Source organism: Bactrocera dorsalis, chromosome 6, assembly GCF_023373825.1.
Source record: "Bactrocera dorsalis isolate Fly_Bdor chromosome 6, ASM2337382v1, whole genome shotgun sequence".
NCBI classification, from domain to species: domain Eukaryota; kingdom Metazoa; phylum Arthropoda; class Insecta; order Diptera; family Tephritidae; genus Bactrocera; species Bactrocera dorsalis.
The window spans coordinates 15,884,704-15,905,993 of NC_064308.1; the positions used below are offsets into that span (position 1 = coordinate 15,884,704).

Genomic DNA, 21,290 nt, shown 5'->3' on the forward strand with positions numbered 1-21,290 from the left:
AACATGAACATCAAGCCGGACAACTATTCTGTGACGAAACCAAAATAATGCTGAACTACAATGATGGACCAACTAGAGCAGTGGTTCCCAAACTTATTTTGTCTACCGCCCACTTTGAGAATAAATATTTTTTTAGCGCCCCCATTTTTTCACCAATTTGAAAACCACTATAACTTCAAATTAATTATTGTGACCTATATATGTATATTAACGAAGAATTCTAAGCGAAACTTTTACTATAACCAGCAACTTGAAACCTGAGCGCAATAGTTAACATACAACGGCGCTTCGGTCTCAAGTTAACTCTTACGGGTTCCACCTGCCAATAAGAATGATTATTGAAACACAACTTTATAGTATTAAAACCGAGAATTAATATTAAAAATAAAACTAAAATAATCGATCCATATATAAAAACTAAAGTGAAGGATGAATCTGATGCTGTTTAATAAGTTTGTTAATATCAGGTTCCACTTTACTCAAGAACAGTCGCAAGTCGCCACGTTCGGTAACAAGCAAACGATTTCTATTTTTAGTAAGCAGTGTTGTCACAGCACTAAATCCACGTTCACACAAATATGACGATGGGAATGCTATCAAGAATCGTTGAACGATTGACCACAATCCAGGGTACAATTGCGATATCGGTTTTTGTAGCCAAAATTCTTGGTAACCATTTTTGAACTTGATTTTTATTTCCTCGTTTGTTGTCAATTCTATAAGTTGTTCTTCCAGCTGAGGTGACATTGCTGTGTTGACATTCTAAAACGGATCCAACACCCAGTCTGGTATTTCCAAGTTCAAAATGTCCTGGTATCGTTCGGTGAAGTCAATGTGGAGGTTTTCCAAATGTTGGCAGTAGGCAAACAATTCATCGTTACTACATGATACTGATAAATTCGGAAAATTGTGAAACCCACGTCTGCCCAGATTCCTTTTGTGTAGAAACAGTTTGGCTGCGAAAGCGGCAACGACGTTTTTTGTTTTAATTAAATTTAGTTTATCGCTTTGCAGTTGGAGATTCATGTCATTGAACAATTTATACAGGTCTGTCATGTAAGCTATATCATTTCATTTTATTTTTTAAGTGCGCTATTAAGCCTTTATGGCACCCCATCATAGCCGGAGCGCCATCCGTAGCAATTGAAATAATATTTTTCAAAGGAATCTTTTTCTCATCGCAAAACTTTTCTAATATATTAAATATGGTTTCGCCTTTTGTATCGGTGTCTAAATTTCTAGCAAATAATAGTTCTTCACATATTTTCTCATCTTTAATGAACCTCACGTAAGACAACAACAATGCTTCATTAGTTGGTAAAGTGGACTCATCGAGCTGAGTCTTTGCGCAGAATTTTTACTCAAAAGGAATTTTTCGGATAATAATGTATCTGCGGCCGGTTTATGAAGCACGGTAGTTATTACTTCATTTATTGCTTGCTGGCAATACTAACTCTTCGCCTATGTTATGTGGTTTGCCTTTTTGAGCAATTAACAAAGAGATATTGTACGAAGCTCGAAGTCCGTCGTCATCTTGCTTAGCAGCCGCCGAAAATAGTTTTGCTACACTTGGCTGAGTATTATGCTTCTTCTCTAGGTCTTGAAAATATGCTACATTCTTGTCTCTCTTATCTGGATGCATTTTATTCAAATGATCTTGCAGTCTTGAAGGCTTCATTGCTTCATTCGAAAATGTTTTTAGACATAGAAGACACAAAGGCGAGGATGGGTTTGTGGGATTTTCAATGAATCCGAATTTAATGCATTCCGCACAGCATTGCCGTCTCTTTTTTTTACTTTCGACATTGTTTTGCTTTGAGAAATACGTTTAACTTCGCGAGTAGTGTAAAGGAGGTGTAAGTAATGCTCATCTATTGCGCGCAAAACCACAAATGAATATAAAATAAATTTTACATTGTTTATATAGGAATGCTTAAGCACAATTAATATATAATAGTCCAAAAAATCAATTCTTATTTTTCCTAGAAATACATTTGTAAAAAAAGGATCTTTCTCCTTTTCGTATTATCTTATTTTTCCCAGAAATACATTTGTAAAAAAAAGGATCTTTCTACATTTCGTATTATATTATTTTTTCCAGAAATACATTTGTAAAAAAAGGATCTTTATCCTTTTTTTATTTTCCCCAGAAATACATTTGTAAGAAAGGATAAAGATAATTTTTTTATTTACCACATAAAAGATTTAAGGAGTTCAAAAGTTCAAAACGTGCGCTACATCAGCTCGAACCTACCTACCCATAGGAAATGCCCACATACAGATTTGGCCATGGCAATAGCAATACGTTTGACGTTAGTATTCTATAAATTCTATCCTGTCGAGATGCCCCGTTATGAAACGGAGCGACCGATTGACATGATTTTCATTTTTTCTATATTCAATAAAATAGGACAGATATATGAACTTCGCGGAGAGAAATACATATAGAATCGAGTTTGAGCAATCTTTTAATTCATATTAGTTGATGTTCACAAGTTGTTGTTGAGAGTCGAGAGCTCATGTAGTCGTTGTCTAAGAGGCCTCCTAGTTAAATGAAATTACAAATAACCCCCAGGCCTTTGCACAAAGCCCCTATTTTCTTTCTGGGTCTCTTACCGCTCCCCTGGACACCTGCAGCGCCCACAAGGGGGCGTTATCGCCCACTTTGGGAAACACTGAACTAGAGTATGGCGCAAGCCGTTAACAGCTTTAGATCAGCGCAACATAATTCCGACAGTAAAATTCGGCAAATTGTCGGTGATGGTTTGGGGATGCAGCTGGTCAGTTCCATGAAAAATCGCACTAGGCTTGTAGTTGAAGCTAAGGGGGGTCATACTAAATATTAAAATTAGTTTAAGATAGTAAAAGTTATTAAATATATTCATTAAACTGTAGCTTAAGTACTTTGTGTAAAGAGTTTCTTGACAGTGTCAAAAATGTGTAAACTCATATTTTGTTGCTTTAAAATTTTCCCTCTCGTTGTATTGTTTTTATTTTTGAACATACTAATTTAAAATTGCAAAGTCAAAAACTATGTTTTATTTTCAGTGTGTAAATAGTTTCTTGACATACTGTACAATGCAGATGCAGAGACTGTGAAGATGTTACATCATACATATTTATGTATGTACTATTCCTTAAGCGATATATATGTAAGTGTCAATAAAAAATGTAGATTGCCTATTTTATCTATTCCATTATATTGTTATCGCGATAAATGATATCCTTGACAACAAAGAGCGAGCGGAGCCGCGAGTTTAGACTTGTTAAAAAATATACGGAAAATAGTCTTCATTGGTGTGACTGTAAAAAACACAAAAAACATACATAAATAAGTGGAAATATTATTATAAACTGTGTTCTTTAATGTGTGTACACATATACGAAAAGTAGTGTTAATTTGAAATCTAAACTAAAATAAAGCCGACGTGACTGTACACCAAGGAAAGTTAATAAGTGAAGAGAAAAAGGACATTTACAGAACAAAATAGTAGAAACTAAAAAATTTTAAACTGTACCACTAAAATTGTCGTGTGCATGACAAGAAATTACAAGTATAACTAAAAACGACAGCAAAAAACTCCAAACCGTGCTACATGACCGGACAATTTTTCGATATACTCACCCCTTTAAAAGTTATTCAAGGTTAAACTTCTGGGTAATTTCTGGAATTTTCGAACTTTTACGGAAAATTGAAATTTTTTTTTGTAAAATTCAATTGTTTTGTTCGACGTTTTTTGTAGAGCATTCAATTCTGTATAAGAATATGACTTTTTTATTCCTACAAACGAGAAAGTTCCAGAGAAAAAAAAATATTTGTAAAAACTGGCAAATTCCCATGTAATTTCAAGGGGAAATGTCGTGTTTGGGGCAAAGTTCATTATGAAAATTAAGGGCTTTTTATGGTCTGATATTTTTTTTTAGATGGAAAACTAAAAGTTTAAGGGGCGTCTCGTCAAAAATAATCAATTTGGTAAATAACGGACACCCTAATGTACATCTATATATAAAATTAAGTGGCAAAACTTCCTGTTCGCATACTCCTCCTAGACGGCTTGCCCGATTTCAATGAAATTTTAGGGGTGATTGGGATGTGTTTGGAGGGTGCACATAAGAAATTTAATGTGTGTATCATTGCACGTTTTGCAAAAAAAAAAAAAAAATATACATCCCGCCTATACAAATTCTCATGAAATAATGTTTTGCCGCAAGATTGGCAGTCCCGTCAAATGCCTTTTACTAATAAAAAGAAACAACTGGCGGATGTTTACAATTAATAAAAAAAAAACATTGACATCGCATGTTGATCGTTTTTGCCTGTCATTCGTTCTTTCTATGGATGACTGTCAAGCTAACAAGACATACAGAACGTAAGTGTTCCGAATGCACTGAGTGTATCAAAAAAAATGTGTCAACATTATGTGTATTTTTCTCAGATTTCAACGTGATTAACATTCTGCGTACAACACAAAGCAAGTGAGTATTGTTGTTGTTTCGTATGCCATGCGGTTCGATTGTCGCTTGAAAATGCGGGGTGTGTGTAAAAAAAAGTGTTTCAACATTGTGTGTTTTTTCCATATTTAATTCCATAGATTTGCTACATTTATTCGAACCGATTTTGTGTTTTTTTGCTGACCGTGCCACACACACAAAGCAAGTGAGTATTGTTATTGTTTCGTAAGTGTTTCCATGCGGTTTGCAAATACACTCTTTGTGGGTCTTATTGCATATGCGTATGTCGGTAAAATACATAGTTTAAGATGTATGCATACTCTAGAAAAGGCCTCGACTACGCCAACGTAATACGGTTGGCAGGCATACGAGTGATTCACGTCGAATGTCAATCAAAGCGAAGAGCAACGCGCTCAAGTGAATGCTCGAGGTGGAGCGGTGTACAGAGAGCGGCGTGCACAGATTAGAGCTGAATTCGCCGACAATCAACGGTCAAATTACCGTCAAGGCCAAGTTCCGCTCCGCCCTCGCGATCAAATGGAACATGTTGACTTTTACTACGATCCTGACTGCGACTACAGCCTGCATGGTGCCATTGGAGCAATGGATATTATTTGTACGCATTGCAATGCAGCGAAGTTTCGAGGAGAAACAGCTGGCATGTGCTGCTCCAGTGGCAAAGTGAAACTGCCTGCATTGGAACCGCCACCAGAACCATTACATTCCTTGCTCACCGGAGAATCGCCGACGTCTAAGCATTTCTTGCAGAACATACAAGCATGCAATTCATGCTTTCAATTGACTTCTTTTGGTGTCACAAAGATTATTAGAGATCCATTTATGCCGACGTTCAAGGTGAATACTTTGCATGGAATTTCCAGTGAAACATTTGACATTTTTATTCTACAGATTCAGGGACAAATATACCATCGAGCAGGCTCGCTCATACCATTTGCCGATGCCGACTATCAATTTTTGCAAATATATTTCATCGGTAATGAAACTGACCAACTAAATCAACGATGTAAAATTGCGACCGGCACAAGGCAATAAATCGTACTAAATTTGCAAAGATTTCTCTATGAACACAATGAATTGATTCGATTGTTCAAAATCGCATTGGACCGCATGCCGTCTGATAACCATCGAATCGTCATCAGAGCAGACAAAATGCCGATGGGGCAGCATGCCAACCGATTCAACGCACCAACAATCGATGAGGCAATCGTCATTTGTTGGCGAACAGTTTGAATCGCGAGATATTTTACTGCACCGTAGAAACGAACAACTTCAGCATGTTTCCGAGCTACACCGTAGTTATGACGTATTACAGTATCCGATATTATCCTGGAGAGGTGATGACGGCTCCAGAAGAAATGTTACTTACGATTCAATATTTTGTGTATTGTTCATTTATAGGCCAAGAAACACTGAAAAAACTCAGTGCGATGAACTTCTATTCGTGCAGAATAATGATTCGTCCGCAAGAAGACAACTACATCCTGAAATGTCGCAAGCTTTTCCATCAGTATTTGGTTGACATGTATGCGAAGATCGAGACCGAACGTGTCAACTTTATTCGATTCAACCAAGCGAAAATGCGTTTTGAAGAGTACATCCATTTGAGAGATGCCGTAATGAATAATGCAATTGTGAATAGCATTGGACGTCTGACAATATTGCCAGCCACATACATCGGCAGTCCGCGCCATATGCACGAGTATGCGCAAGATGCGATGTCGTATGTGCACCATTACGGCAGACCGGATATGTTCATAACGTTCACGTGCAATCCCAAGTGGAATGACATCAAATGCCATTTGTTCCCCGGTCAATCAACAACTGATCGTCACGACTTAACAGCACGTGTATTCAGCGAAAAGCAAAAAGCAATGATGGATTTAATTGTGAAACTTCGTGTTTTTGGAGAAGTTCGATACTGGATGTACTCGATAGAATGGCAGAAAAAAAATTGTGGCCAAATTTGATTGAAGCAACAATACTAAATGGCAAGGCAGCAGGTAAAGTTGTACTCTTACCACGCATTCCCATAATTCCAACGGACATGCCGTTTGAATTTAAATGCTTGCAGTTCCCAGTACGTCTTGCATTTGCGATGACCATCAACAAATCGCAAGGGCAAACGTTTCAAGTGTGCAGCGTCAATTTGGAAGAACCGTGCTTCTCCCACGGCCAATTGTTCGTCGCATGCTCGAGAGTGGGAACACCAAGGTGCTTATTCACTTACGCGCCAGGTGGAAAAACCAAAAATGTTGTATACAAATATGTTTTATAAATATGTAACAGTTTCACAACAAGAAATAAAACACTAAGTAAAACCCCTTAAGAGTTTTAATCGATTTAGGTGCTGTTCAGCGATGCCTGACGAAGCAATTGCCAGCGCAATTTCTGCTGTGACCGCATAGTAGCAAGAATTAAAGAGGTCAGAAACGTTTTCCCTGTACCACCGGGCACATCCAAAAAGTAGAATCCACCGGCGTTATTGTCAACCGCTCGTATAATCTTATCATAAGCATTTTTCTGCTGAATATTCAATTTGGTAATGTTAGCTTGTATGAAAGCACGCAATTCATTGCAATCGTATTGTTGTTCACGTTGAAGCTCATGGTCAAGCATATCAATCGCTGAACGATTGGGCGCAGCTATGCTAAGTTGCGTTAATGCCTTATTCGCAATTGTAAGGCACAGGTCTTCAACCAATATCAAAGCATCATTACACATTTGTAATGTATATAGCAAGTCTGCGTCCAATGCTCGACTACACGCCAAAATTAATAAGTCCTCGGTCACGCAGTCTTTGTACTTATTCCACAGTTCTTGCGGATTTGACGGAAGGCATGTAGATATTATTATGGCGAATAGTACGCGTATTTGTTTTGGATGAGATGTGAGTGATGCGTCATGAAGTGCGGTGTCCCAATGCATATCATCTTCTAACAAATGCAATCGCTGACATGCTTTACGATACCTCGCACACAACTGACCGTCAACAGTTTTCAAATCATCAAATGATCTTGGTCCGCGCACGTTGACTAATAGCAGACGCAAATAGAAACATTCGGCGTTGTTCGGATGGATGGTGTAAATGCGTCCTATGGCATCGGTTTTACGGACATTTGGATAACCGTCAACACGCTCCCCTTGCTTTCGTCGTTGAAATGTTTTCGATGATGGATTCCAAGTGAAACATTGTGGTATTTCGGAATATAGCAATGTTCTTGCAAATTCATCTTTTTCACACAACTCGAAAAAGGTAGTTAGTGTTGTCCCCGGTGGTCGTGCTGCGCTCTGTTGTACATTGTCTGCAGTGAAATAAACGCGTTGACCATTTTCGATATGAGCTGCCAAATGAAGAACAACGGGATGCCGGTCGTGTATTTGGAACGATAAAATGAGCCATACCGCTTCGTTGCTGCTTATACAATGGCCCATTTGGTATTGCTGAATTTCATCGATGCTCTGATAATCAGCCACTCCGAAAACTGCCATATGACTGCCCTTATTTACATATTTGCAGATGTATATGGTCGATTTGACAGAGTTGCAATATTCTACATTGATGTGCGCTTCGAAAATTTTTGACAACAATGGTGAATACGGCACGACCCAACGATTATCAGCATCAACGTCTTGATTCCGAACTTTTATAACCGTTGAATTACCGCCATCTTCAGCGGAACGACGCCGATATAATGGATATCCGTCATTTCCAGTAATTGTACCATCAACTAAAGCCTAGGATAGCGCTTTGAACACTTATTGCCAATCATGCATGGTGACGTTGGATTAATAGCGCCGCAAGGGCCGGGGATCATGTTTTTTGTTACAACGTCGAACAATTGTGGGTCGATTGCTTCATCTTGAATTTCCGCTGAGATGACTTTATCAATCTGATCAGGTCGTATTTTGTGAACTAACCAAATCAAGATGTGTGTATGCGGCAATCCTCTTTTCTGCCATTCTATCGAGTACATCCAGTATCGAACTTCTCCAAAAACACGAAGTTTCACAATTAAATCCATCATTGCTTTTTGCTTTTCGCTGAATACACGTGCTGTTAAGTCGTGACGATCAGTTGTTGATTGACCGGGGAACAAATGGCATTTGATGTCATTCCACTTGGGATTGCACGTGAACGTTATGAACATATCCGGTCTGCCGTAATGGTGCACATACGACATCGCATCTTGCGCATACTCGTGCATATGGCGCGGACTGCCGATGTATGTGGCTGGCAATATTGTCAGACGTCCAATGCTATTCACATTTGCATCATTCATTACGGCATCTCTCAAATGGATGTACTCTTCAAAACGCATTTTCGCTTGGTTGAATCGAATAAAGTTGACACGTTCGGTCTCGATCTTCGCATACATGTCAACCAAATACTGATGGAAAAGCTTGCGACATTTCAGGATGTAGTTGTCTTCTTGCGGACGAATCATTATTCTGCACGAATAGAAGTTCATCGCACTGAGTTTTTTCAGTGTTTCTTGGCCTATAAATGAACAATACACAAAATATTGAATCGTAAGTAACATTTCTTCTGGAGCCGTCATCACCTCTCCAGGATAATATCGGATACTGTAATACGTCATAACTACGGTGTAGCTCGGAAACATGCTGAAGTTGTTCGTTTCTACGGTGCAGTAAAATATCTCGCGATTCAAACTGTTCGCCAACAAATGACGATTGCCTCATCGATTGTTGGTGCGTTGAATCGGTTGGCATGCTGCCCCATCGGCATTTTGTCTGCTCTGATGACGATTCGATGGTTATCAGACGGCATGCGGTCCAATGCGATTTTGAACAATCGAATCAATTCATTGTGTTCATAGAGAAATCTTTGCAAATTTAGTACGATTTATTGCCTTGTGCCGGTCGCAATTTTACATCGTTGATTTAGTTGGTCAGTTTCATTACCGATGAAATATATTTGCAAAAATTGATAGTCGGCATCGGCAAATGGTATGAGCGAGCCTGCTCGATGGTATATTTGTCCCTGAATCTGTAGAATAAAAATGTCAAATGTTTCACTGGAAATTCCATGCAAAGTATTCACCTTGAACGTCGGCATAAATGGATCTCTAATAATCTTTGTGACACCAAAAGAAGTCAATTGAAAGCATGAATTGCATGCTTGTATGTTCTGCAAGAAATGCTTAGACGTCGGCGATTCTCCGGTGAGCAAGGAATGTAATGGTTCTGGTGGCGGTTCCAATGCAGGCAGTTTCACTTTGCCACTGGAGCAGCACATGCCAGCTGTTTCTCCTCGAAACTTCGCTGCATTGCAATGCGTACAAATAATATCCATTGCTCCAATGGCACCATGCAGGCTGTAGTCGCAGTCAGGATCGTAGTAAAAGTCAACATGTTCCATTTGATCGCGAGGGCGGAGCGGAACTTGGCCTTGACGGTAATTTGACCGTTGATTGTCGGCGAATTCAGCTCTAATCTGTGCACGCCGCTCTCTGTACACCGCTCCACCTCGAGCATTCACTTGAGCGCGTTGCTCTTCGCTTTGATTGACATTCGACGTGAATCACTCGTATGCCTGCCAACCGTATTACGTTGGCGTAGTCGAGGCATTTTCTAGAGTATGCATACATCTTAAACTATGTATTTTACCGACATACGCATATGCAATAAGACCCACAAAGAGTGTATTTGCAAACCGCATGGAAACACTTACGAAACAATAACAATACTCACTTGCTTTGTGTGTGTGGCACGGTCAGCAGAAAAACACAAAATCGGTTCGAATAAATGTAGCAAATCTATGGAATTAAATCTGGAAAAAACACACAATGTTGAAACACTTTTTTTTACACACACCCCGCATTTTCAAGCGACAATCGAACCGCATGGTATACGAAACAACAACAATACTCACTTGCTTTGTGTTGTACGCAGAATGTTAATCACGTTGAAATCTGAGAAAAATACACATAATGTTGACACATTTTTTTTGATACACTCAGTGCATTCGGAACACTTACGTTCTGTATGTCTTGTTAGCTTGACAGTCATCCATAGAAAGAACGAATGACAGGCAAAAACGATCAACATGCGATGTCAATGTTTTTTTTTATTAATTGTAAACATCCGCTAGTTGTTTCTTTTTATTAGTAAAAGGCATTTGACAGGACTGCCAATCTTGCGGCAAAACATTATTTCATGAGAATTTGTATAGGCGGGATGTATATTTTTCTTTTTTTTTTGCAAAACGTGAAATGATACACACATTAAATTTCTTATGTGCACCCTCCAAACAGATCCCAATCACCCCTGAAAATTTCGTTGAAATCGGGCAAGCCGTCTAGGAGGAGTATGCGAACAGGAAGTTTTGCCGCTTAATTTTATATATATAGATGAGAAGATACGACAATAATAATGGTAAATTTCAATTTAAATCACATTTTTTCTACACAATCAGGACAAAATCGCAATCAATTTCAACCAAACCAGGCACACAGAACAGAAAACCAAAACCAACAAACAAACCATAGCACACAATACAATCACACAACTAGACGTATTCAACATCCTCAGAACAGCAACAACTCTTCTCATGGAGAACCTACACTTGAGCCAATGGATATAGGCATGTACGAAAATAACCAAAATAACTAAAATTGTCACTTTGGCGATCAGGTAAGTTAGCCTATATAGTCATAAACACGAAATTGAAAACAGTAAAATTTATGCTGAATTTATCATAATAAATCCTAAACTTTGTAATCCGAAATGGAGAACAATGTCACCTACTTCCAATACATATTAAAGTCTTAAACGGAAATGTCTCAACAAACATACGGTACAGCGTATCGGTGTTTTTTTTTTAATTTCGGAAAGAAAATCAACTTGTCAATTTTATAAAATTACGGTATATTGAAACAATTACTGCCTCGCTTAAACGCTATAGTTAATTATAGAACTTTGGAGCTTGTTACAGACAATGCGACAGTACCGATTTATTTTTGTGAAGAAGAAGAATACGAAGTAGAGAAATATTTCAAAAATGAAGATTTGCAGGTATTTTGTTGTCAAAACGAATTACGCGTTAGTTCATTCAATAGCACATTTGCAAAATTTTTAAATTCAAGGGATGAAGCGACATTAAAAAAGGTACTGAATGATTACCGATACATATTTTAAGAAGAAGGAAGCAATTTACCGTTTACTATCAGAACGAAGACGGATTTGCCAATTTATACCAAATTTTATTAATACCCAGTTGTGCATCGTGCTGAAGTTGACAGGCAAATAAATGAGTTGTTAAAACAAAATTTAATAGTTCAGAGCAATAGTCCTTATAATTCACCTTTATGGGTCGTACCAAAAAAAAATGACAACGGCGGCACACAAAAGTAGCAACTAGTAATAGACTATAGGAAACTAAACGAACATACGATTGATTACAAATTTCCAATTCCTAATATGGAAGACATATTTCACAAATTAGAAAAATGTAGCTACTTTAGCACAATATACTTGCTTTTGAAACATTAAAAAAGTTAAATACAAGTGAGCCGGTTTTACAACCACCAGAGTTCAATATAAAAATTTATACTAACAACTGACGCATCTCAGTCAAAGTGGCCATCCAATTTGCTTTGCATCACGTACTTTAGCTGACCACGATATTCGTTATTCGACTATAAAAAAAGAAATGCTTACTGTAGTTTGGTCAGTAAAACACTTTCCAACCTATGTGTATGGTGTAAATTTGTAATTCAAACCGATTATAAACCTTTGACCTGATTAACTATTCTCAAAGGACCTAATATGAAACTGAAAAGATGGAAAATTTTCCTTAACGGGTACGATTTTGATATAACCTATATAAAATAAAGATAATATAGTAACCGATAACTTAAACAGATACATAAAGAATGAGGACTGCAAAACCGCAATCGTATTTAATAATGAATATACTTTAAACGAGAACGGTGAAGAACAGGTAGAGACTTGGTCAACGGAAAAATTGGAAAACTATTACAAAAATCAAAACTATCTTAGCTGTGGTGAAAAAGAAACGTTTTTTTAATAAAAATTGTACACAAAACATGTTAATCACATACTGTTGTAAGGGAAAAATCAAATTTAAAAGAAATAGTGCGAAAAGTAATGATAGAAAAAGGGATCATGTGTATTTTTTGTGATAAAGATGAACTTTTCCTTAAAATCCAAGACATTTATAATAAATATTTGCAATTTAAAGATTTCACTCTGCATCGGTCAGAGATAAAACTAACAGAAATTACGGACAAAAATGAAATACTGACTTTAATAGAAAACGAGCACCTTCGTAACAATTACAGAGGTATACATGAAATATTGGGTTGTCAAAAAGTCTTGCGGTATTTTTATTGAATCTATATATATTTTTTTTTGGAAATTGAAATGAATTTTTGATGACTCATGCCCATCTCTTGACCGATGCTACGGCTGCTACTATGCAGGTCTCTTTCGACCAATTCAGCGATTTTATCGCAATTTTCGACGACGACCACCTTTACACCAGGACGAAAACGTTGAAACCATCGTTGTGCGGTGAAAATGGAAACTGTATCGGGTCCATAAACTGCACAAATTTTATTGGCGGCTTGAGATGCATTTTTGCCTTTATCGTAGTAGTACTGTAAAATATGCCGTATTTTCTCTTTATTTTGCTCCATGTTTGTGACGCTTTAACTCACGAAAGACTTAAAAGAAACGAAAATCAACACGTGTTAGCGCGTGAAATGAGCTTTCCAAAAATGTATAGATGCGACGAATAAAACTAGAACTACGCGCTTTCAGCGCCAACTAGCGAAAATACCGCAATGCTTTTTTGACTACCAATATTTCTTGATCTAAATAATAAATTTGTTTACCCTAAATTATTTGAAGTAATAACCAAATGCATTAATAATAGATCAATTTGTAAAATAACAAAACACGACTGAAATCTAATTGAACATCCTTATCAAATAACCGAAACTCCCAAAGCATTTCAACGACATAGTTCACATAGATATTTGGTTTCCGTATAGAAACGTAATGTATCTCAAAGCAATAGACAAATTTTCAAAATACGAAACGTTCTACAAACTTAACGACAGAAATTGGGTTACAATGCGAAAACTAGTATTTGATAATGAACGTTGCATACTGCACAGCATAGTGAGGTTATTTTTATAAGAAGAAAACATTGAGACTCATGTATGTACATAACTACCCCATGGCATAAAACGGTTAACTGTGGCATCGAACGTCTACACTGTACATTAAATGAACATTTGAGAATAATAGAGGCAGATAAAAGCTATACCGTGGAAGATTTGAGTGATAAACTTTTCAAAATATTTAACTTCTACAATAATACAATACATGTAACAACAAAAATGAGCCCCATTGATTTTATAATTTAAAATCATGATAAAGAATCAATTCAGAATTTATCTAGAAAATACAAAGAAGAAAAAATTAAAAGGATTGTTCAACTTAACCAAAAAAGGCACCATGAACACATCATTTGGATAATGTAGTAACTAACTGAGAAATTAGAAAAAATTAACCTAAATACAAGCAATTAAATAAATATGAGCGTAACGGTAACTATGTGGTCGACACATCAAACATAAGAAGAACTAAATATTATGAAACGCAGTTAAAGCGGAAGTACAAATTCCAAATCCAATAATTAAAAAGAAAATGAAAAATACAATTTTAAGAAAATTATGAAAAATAATTTAAAAATGTTTAAAACTATTATAAATTAATTTAAGAAAATTACAAAAAATTAACTAAAAATGTTAAACATGATTACTAATTAATTATGAAACTTATGAAAAATTATTTAAAAATTTAACTTTAAGAATTTGCAGAGACGCAAATTTCTTGAGGGTGGAGGTGTTATGGAAGGCATACACGCAACAATTATTGTACCAATCTCATCGAATTGTATAACTGATTGTTAAGTATATGGGGCAGTTGTATGAGTTGTACTAACTGATGAAAATCAAAATTTTTGATATTTTGGGAAGTTGGTTGTGTTAGTTGGATAGTGTATGGGTTGGTCGTGCGATTTCAAACGATTTCGCCATTTTATCAAAAGGGGGTCTCTCATCCGAGGCTGTCGTTTAGTTTTCATTGGTACTCTTTTTTACGTGGCGGGTCCCAAACCCAGCGCACAACTCTATGCTGGAATGTTTCGCCTTCTCACTTTAGCTCGCCTTCAAACGGATGTTCTTAGGCTACCCAGAGGACACTTGGTCAAAGACCGGAAGTCGTGAGCTGCTTGAGTCATATGTAAAAGAATCGTTTCTGGCCACTCCCAAGTGAATGGCGATCAGAGAACTTTCCTCACTTGCGTGAACTTCTACACATGACTCCATCCTCCTTGGCACTACGGTCGGTAAATTCAGCCTCCACGAGGAAACATCCCCAAATGGGTTGAGGCTGATCGACTTCGCCGGCTCCCGAAATATGGTTATCTGTAGTACTATATTCCAGCATAAGAAGATTCATCAAGCTACCTGGCAACGTTACGAGCGACCACAACACGTGCGGATTCTCCAACTTTCTGAATGGCAGTGAACGCACAACAACAGGAGAAGGCGAACCCGATTCCCCAATCGATGACGATGGAGCAGACGTTCCATTACCCGACCATGAAGAAAATCGAATAATAGTTGCCCGCCTGAGGAACAACAAAGCGGCAGGGGCCGACGGATTGCCGGTCGAGCTATTCACACACGGCGGCGAAGAACTGATAACGAGCATGTATCAGCTTCTTTGTAAAATACGGTCGGACGAAACCATGCCCTACGATTGGAATTTAAGTGTGCTATGCCCAATCCATAAAAAAGGAGACCCCACAATCTGCGCCAACTACCGTGGGATAAGCCTCCTCAACATCGCATATAAGGTTTTATCGAGCGTATTGTGTGAAAGATTAAAGCCCACCGTCAACAAACTGATTGGACATTATCAGTGTGGCTTTAGACTTGGCAAATCAACAATCGACTAGATATTCACCATGCGCCAAATCTTGGAAAAGACCCGTGAAAGGAGAATCGACACACATCACCTCTTCGCCGATTTCAAAGCTGCTTTCGACAGCACGAAAAGTAGCTGCCTTTGTGCCGCGATGTCTGAATTTGGTATCTCCGCAAAACTAATACGACTGTGTAAACTGACGTTGAGCGACACAAAAAGCCCCTTTAGGATCGGGAAGGACCTCTCTCTCGATACCAAACGAGTTTTCAGACAAGGCGACTCCCTATCGTGCTACTTCTTCAATCTGCTGCTGGAGAAAATAGTTCGAGCTGCAGGACTTAATCGAGCAGGTACAATCTTTTATAAGAGCGTACAGCTACTGGCGTATGCCGATGATATTGATATAATCGGCCTCAACACCCACGCTGTTAGTTCTGCTTTCTCCAGACTGGACAAGGAAGCAAAACAAATAAATCTGGCAGTGAACGAGGGCAGGACTATATATCTCCTGTCATCAAACAAACAGTCGTGGCACTCGCTACTTGGCTCTCACGTCACTGTTGACAGTCATAACTTTGAAGTTGTAGATAATTTCGTCTATTTAGGAACCAGTATTAACACCACCAACAATGTCAGCCTGGAAATCCAACGCAGGATTACTCTTGCCAACAGGTGCTACTTCGGACTGAGTAGGCAATTTAAAAGTAAAGTCCTCTCTCGACGAACAAAAGCCAAACTTTATAAGTCGCTCATAATTCCCGTCCTTCTATATGGTGCAGAGGCTTGGACGATGACAACAACCGATGAGTCGACGTTACGAGTTTTCGAGAGAAAGATTCTGCGAAAGGTTTATGGTTCTTTGCGCATTGGCCACGGCGAATATCGTATTCGATGGAACGATGAGATATACGACGACATTGACATACTTAGTTCTGCGAATTAAAAGACAGAGGCTACGCTGGCACGTTGTCCGGATGGACGAAAACACTCCAGCTCTGAAAGTATTCGACGCAGTACCCGCCGGGGGAAGCTGAGGAAGAGGAAGACCTCCACTCCGTTGGAAGCACCAAGTGGAGAAGGACCTGGCTTCGCTTGGAATACCCAATTGGCGCGACGTAGCGAAAAGAAGAAACGGCTGGCGCGCTGTTGTGAACTCGGCTATAATCGCGTAAGCGATGTCTACGCCAGTAAAGAAGAAGATGATATAAAACTATGCAGGTGTTGTGGTACAGCAAACTGGACTGTTACAAAAATAAAGATGTACGCCGTAGAAGCTACCAAAAACTTTTGTTAGAATTTAAAAATATAAAAAGCGATGCGTCGATAGATGTCATGAAAAAACAACTGTCAAATATGCTTACTTGCTATCGCCGGGAGCTGAGGAAAACTTTACAAAGTGAAACATCTGGTGCAGGAGCTAATGAATTATAAGTTTCACCTCTATGGTATTTCGATAAGCTCGACTTTTTGCGAGACCTTGAAGTACCTTTGCCTGCTGTAACATCTATCAGTTCGGATGAAGATAAAGAAGTGTCCGTTCGCGAGGTATGTTGAAAAAAACATTTAAAAGTTTTATTGATTTTATTTGCGAGATTATGTTTTTTTACACAGCAATCGTCGAAGAAATTTAAAAAAGTGGCTACCGAAAGAACGGAGTTTCTAAAGAAAGCGAACATTTGGAGACATCCAAAAAACAAATGGGTGAAGCAGAAACTTATGCAAAGGCATGGGCTGGCATTACAGGCAAATGAAACCAGAGCAGCAACTTTTTGCAAAGCAAGCAGTAGACGAAATACTGCTGTTGGGCCGATTTGGAAAATTATGTTTCAATTATCTGCACAGTCCTTGAAGCTCACCAAATTTAAGTAGGCTGCATGTATCACGAACCAGATCGCCTTTTTTATGTAATGACTTGGAACTTTATATTTCAACATATTCTGTAAGTCCAACTGAATCAGCATCACGCTCGGCACATTTTACTTATGTGCCAACTGGAAGCCCCATACAATCAACATCACATTCACAACGTTTTATTTCTGAGCCAAATAGAAGTTCTATAGAATCAACATCACATTCGCCACGTTTTTTTTTTTCAATGCAAACTAAAAGCCCTATAGAATCAACATCACATTCGCCATAATTGTGTGCCAACTGGAAGCCCCATACAAACAACTTCACAAACAATTGAAATAACTCCAGAGTTAAACTTTTCAGATGCAAACGAAAATCAATACACAAGTGTTCTTGATTTGTTTAATGACTCGCAATATCAATAAATTAAAACATATTAAGATAGAGTACATATATTTTATTTTATTTTTCTCATTTTTTGTTTAAACAATTTTTTTAGTTCATTTTTTATGTATTAGTTATGAGAGAATGAATATAAGTTTTATCTAAAGAAGAACACAACTAACGGGTGATTTTTTTGAGGTTAGGATTTTCATGCATTAGTATTTGACAGATCACGTGGGATTTCAGACATGGTGTCAAAGAGAAAGATGCTCAGTATGCTTTGACATTTCATCATGAATAGACTTACTAACGAGCAACGCTTGCAAATCATTGAATTTTATTACCAAAATCAGTGTTCGACAATTTTTTTTTTTATCGACAAATTTTGTTCAGCGATGAGGCTCATTTCTGGTTGAATGGCTACGTAAATAAGCAAAATTGCCGCATTTGGGGTGAAGAGCAACCAGAAGCCGTTCAAGAACTGCCCATGCATCCCGAAAAATGCACTGTTTGGTGTGGTTTGTACGCTGGTGGAATCATTGGACCGTATTTTTTCAAAGATGCTGTTGGACGCAACGTTACGGTGAATGGCGATCGCTATCGTTCGATGCTAACAAACTTTTTGTTGCCAAAAATGGAAGAACTGAACTTGGTTGACATGTGGTTTCAACAAGATGGCGCTACATGCCACACAGCTCGCGATTCTATGGCCATTTTGAGGGAAAACTTCGGACAACAATTCATCTCAAGAAATGGACCCGTAAGTTGGCCACCAAGATCATGCGATTTAACGCCTTTAGACTATTTTTTTGTGGGGCTACGTCAAGTCTAAAGTCTACAGAAATAAGCCAGCAACTATTCCAGCTTTGGAAGACAACATTTCCGAAGAAATTCGGGCTATTCCGGCCGAAATGCTCGAAAAAGTTGCCCAAAATTGGACTTTCCGAATGGACCACCTAAGACGCAGCCGCGGTCAACATTTAAATGAAATTATCTTCAAAAAGTAAATGTCATGAACCAATCTAACGTTTCAAATAAAGAACCGATGAGATTTTGCAAATTTTATGCGTTTTTTTTTTTAAAAAAGTTATCAAGCTCTTAAAAAATCACCCTTTAATTTAACTTTTTTATATGTAAATAAAAGGAATTAAAGAGATTTCAGTTTTTTGATAATTTCACAATATTTCAACCTTATTGTTTCGGCCTCATTAGATGCATTTCTAGTCAGCGTTGGTTCCATGCCTGATAGCTGAATATTTTCACATTCAAATCGATTTGAGTTTGACTGACATCGTAAGTAGTTGTGTAAGTAGCAACAGGCAAGAACAACTGTAGTAACTTTTCCAGGACATAAATTTATTGTCGTTTGAAAAAGTCGAAAACGCTATGCCAAAATACCTAAAGCGTTTTCAACTTTAACCCGTGCTGTGCTCAGAGTTTTGTTAAACAGCATTTCATTCTCAGTCAAATTGTTGTGACCAAATGGTTTTAAAACATTTTTCCTCAAAGCGAAAGCCGCATCCGACACAAACATAAAAGGGAGTGAATCTTCGTCTGCAAGCACTGCTTGTGGTTCCGGTAAATTTAAACTTCCAACTTTATAAAAAATTTCGAATTTCCGAAAACGCCTCCATCGGAAATTCGTCCATTTGCACCTACATCTACCATTAAAAAGTTGGAGTTGCTGTCAACTATTGCCAACAAGGCAATACTGAATGTCTTTTTATAATTAAAATAGAATGAACCGGAGTTAGGAGGACGTGAAATAATTATGTGCTTTCCATCGAGCGCGCCTAGACATCGACTTCTCATAAAATTGATCAGCTACAGCCATCCATTGCTCAGATGTTTTAGGAAGCTAAAAATATATTTTGTGTAAAGTAAAATGTATAACTCGGATATTCTTTTAATACTACCTTAATTGAGTCTTTTAGAACTTTTATAACGGCCTCGCACGTCGCAATTACAATTTTACCAATCGCTTGCGCAGATATTGCGGTTGAAAATTTTAGGTCTTCAAATGACTTTCCGGTAGCCAAAAATCTTAAAGTTATTGCCAAACGATTATCTGCACTAATTGCTTCTCGCATTATTGTGTCTTTTTTTTTCAATAAAAACTTTCGCTTTCAAGAGAAGATCATAAAACACTTCATCGCTCATACGCATGTAATTCTTGTAGTCCTTTGGCTCAGTTTCTCTCAACGTCTTCCAAAGATTGTTATATGAAAATTCATTATTATTTTGCAACTACATTTTAGACCATTTTCTTTTTTTCCGATTGTTTTTTTGCTCCTCTTCTTCATCTTCCGCTAAAACTTCATTTATAATAAGTAAAGCAACAACTTCCGAGCTCATGTTTAAGCAACGAAGTGAATATTCAAAATGAAGTTAGCCTCAAAATTGTATTAAAAGTTGTGTCGTATGTAGCGACAAGGGCAATTTCTAGCCCAACTCAATCAACCAACTAATTGTTGCGTGTATGCCTTCCATTATGTATCCATTTATTCACCACACTTTATACACTATATTTCATATGCTTTCCAACACTTAATCTTTATATTCTCTATTTCTCATTATCTTATTTATACTTTTTCCTTCAAATTATTTTTTTCTCTCACTCCATCCGCTATTGGATTGTATTAGTTTATAAGCTTTACATTGTAACGACAAAAAGTCGTAGTTTGATTTCGGCAGTGTTTCAGTAAAGTCAATTACAACTTAACTAAGTACATACAAAGCAAAACCACTTTTCGTTGTAATTTTATAACCTTAGAAAGGGCTGACCTATCCAAACCAAGTTTTTGTTCTGACTACGAGTATTTAGTAGGTGGTTTATGTGGAGTTTACATAAAATCGGTCAAACGGAACTAAATAAATCTGTACCTTGTACTTGTACAGAAATTGCACGGTGATCACGAATACGTCGCACACTGGGATATCTGTGGCCGAAATTCAAAAATTTCATGTTGTCTGATTTGAATGAAAATTTCACAGTTTGTTACCAACTATTTATACATTATTTTCCCAAAGTATTAGGATTCTATCTGCATTAGTTTTTTGTCCAGAAATACCCAAAGTTGGTGAATGTAGAGAACATCAAAATAAGCAAAAAATTTACTCAAAAGTCAAATCATTGATAGAATAAAACAACTATTGAAATTCAACTTTGTTATTATTTTTCATTTATAATATGTATCAAAGAAAAAATTTGCATCAAAATCCATTGAAAAAAATAATGCATAAAAAATTTTGTGGAACAACATAATTTGGACGTCAAAATTTCAATGTTCTTCAAATTCAAAGTGGTGCATCTTTTTAGCGCTGTCTACCGCTGTCGACATACATATACCGAATTAAAGCCTGAAGTCTCAGCTAAACGATAAAAAAAATTCAGCTGCCCCAAATTGCCCCCCTTGAAAAAAACAATGTCAGAATGTCACGAAGATGTAAAAAAGTTGCTAAAAGAGACTTGATAAAAGAGAATTTAGTTGTATGGGAGGTGGGCGTAAAAGTGGGCGGATATTATTGAAATTTAACACCAACATATATAATGTCATAAAAATGCTATGTACCAAAAATCAGTGCTCTAGGTCAAA

At 37.5% G+C, this 21,290-nt stretch overlaps 1 protein-coding gene across 15 annotated transcripts in view; it reads right to left on the reverse strand.

Moving 5' to 3' along the window:
- Positions 1–21,290, reverse strand: part of LOC105225850 (glutamate receptor ionotropic, kainate 2) — a 237,334-nt gene that overhangs the window by 162,498 nt on the left and 53,546 nt on the right. The window lies entirely within an intron of this gene.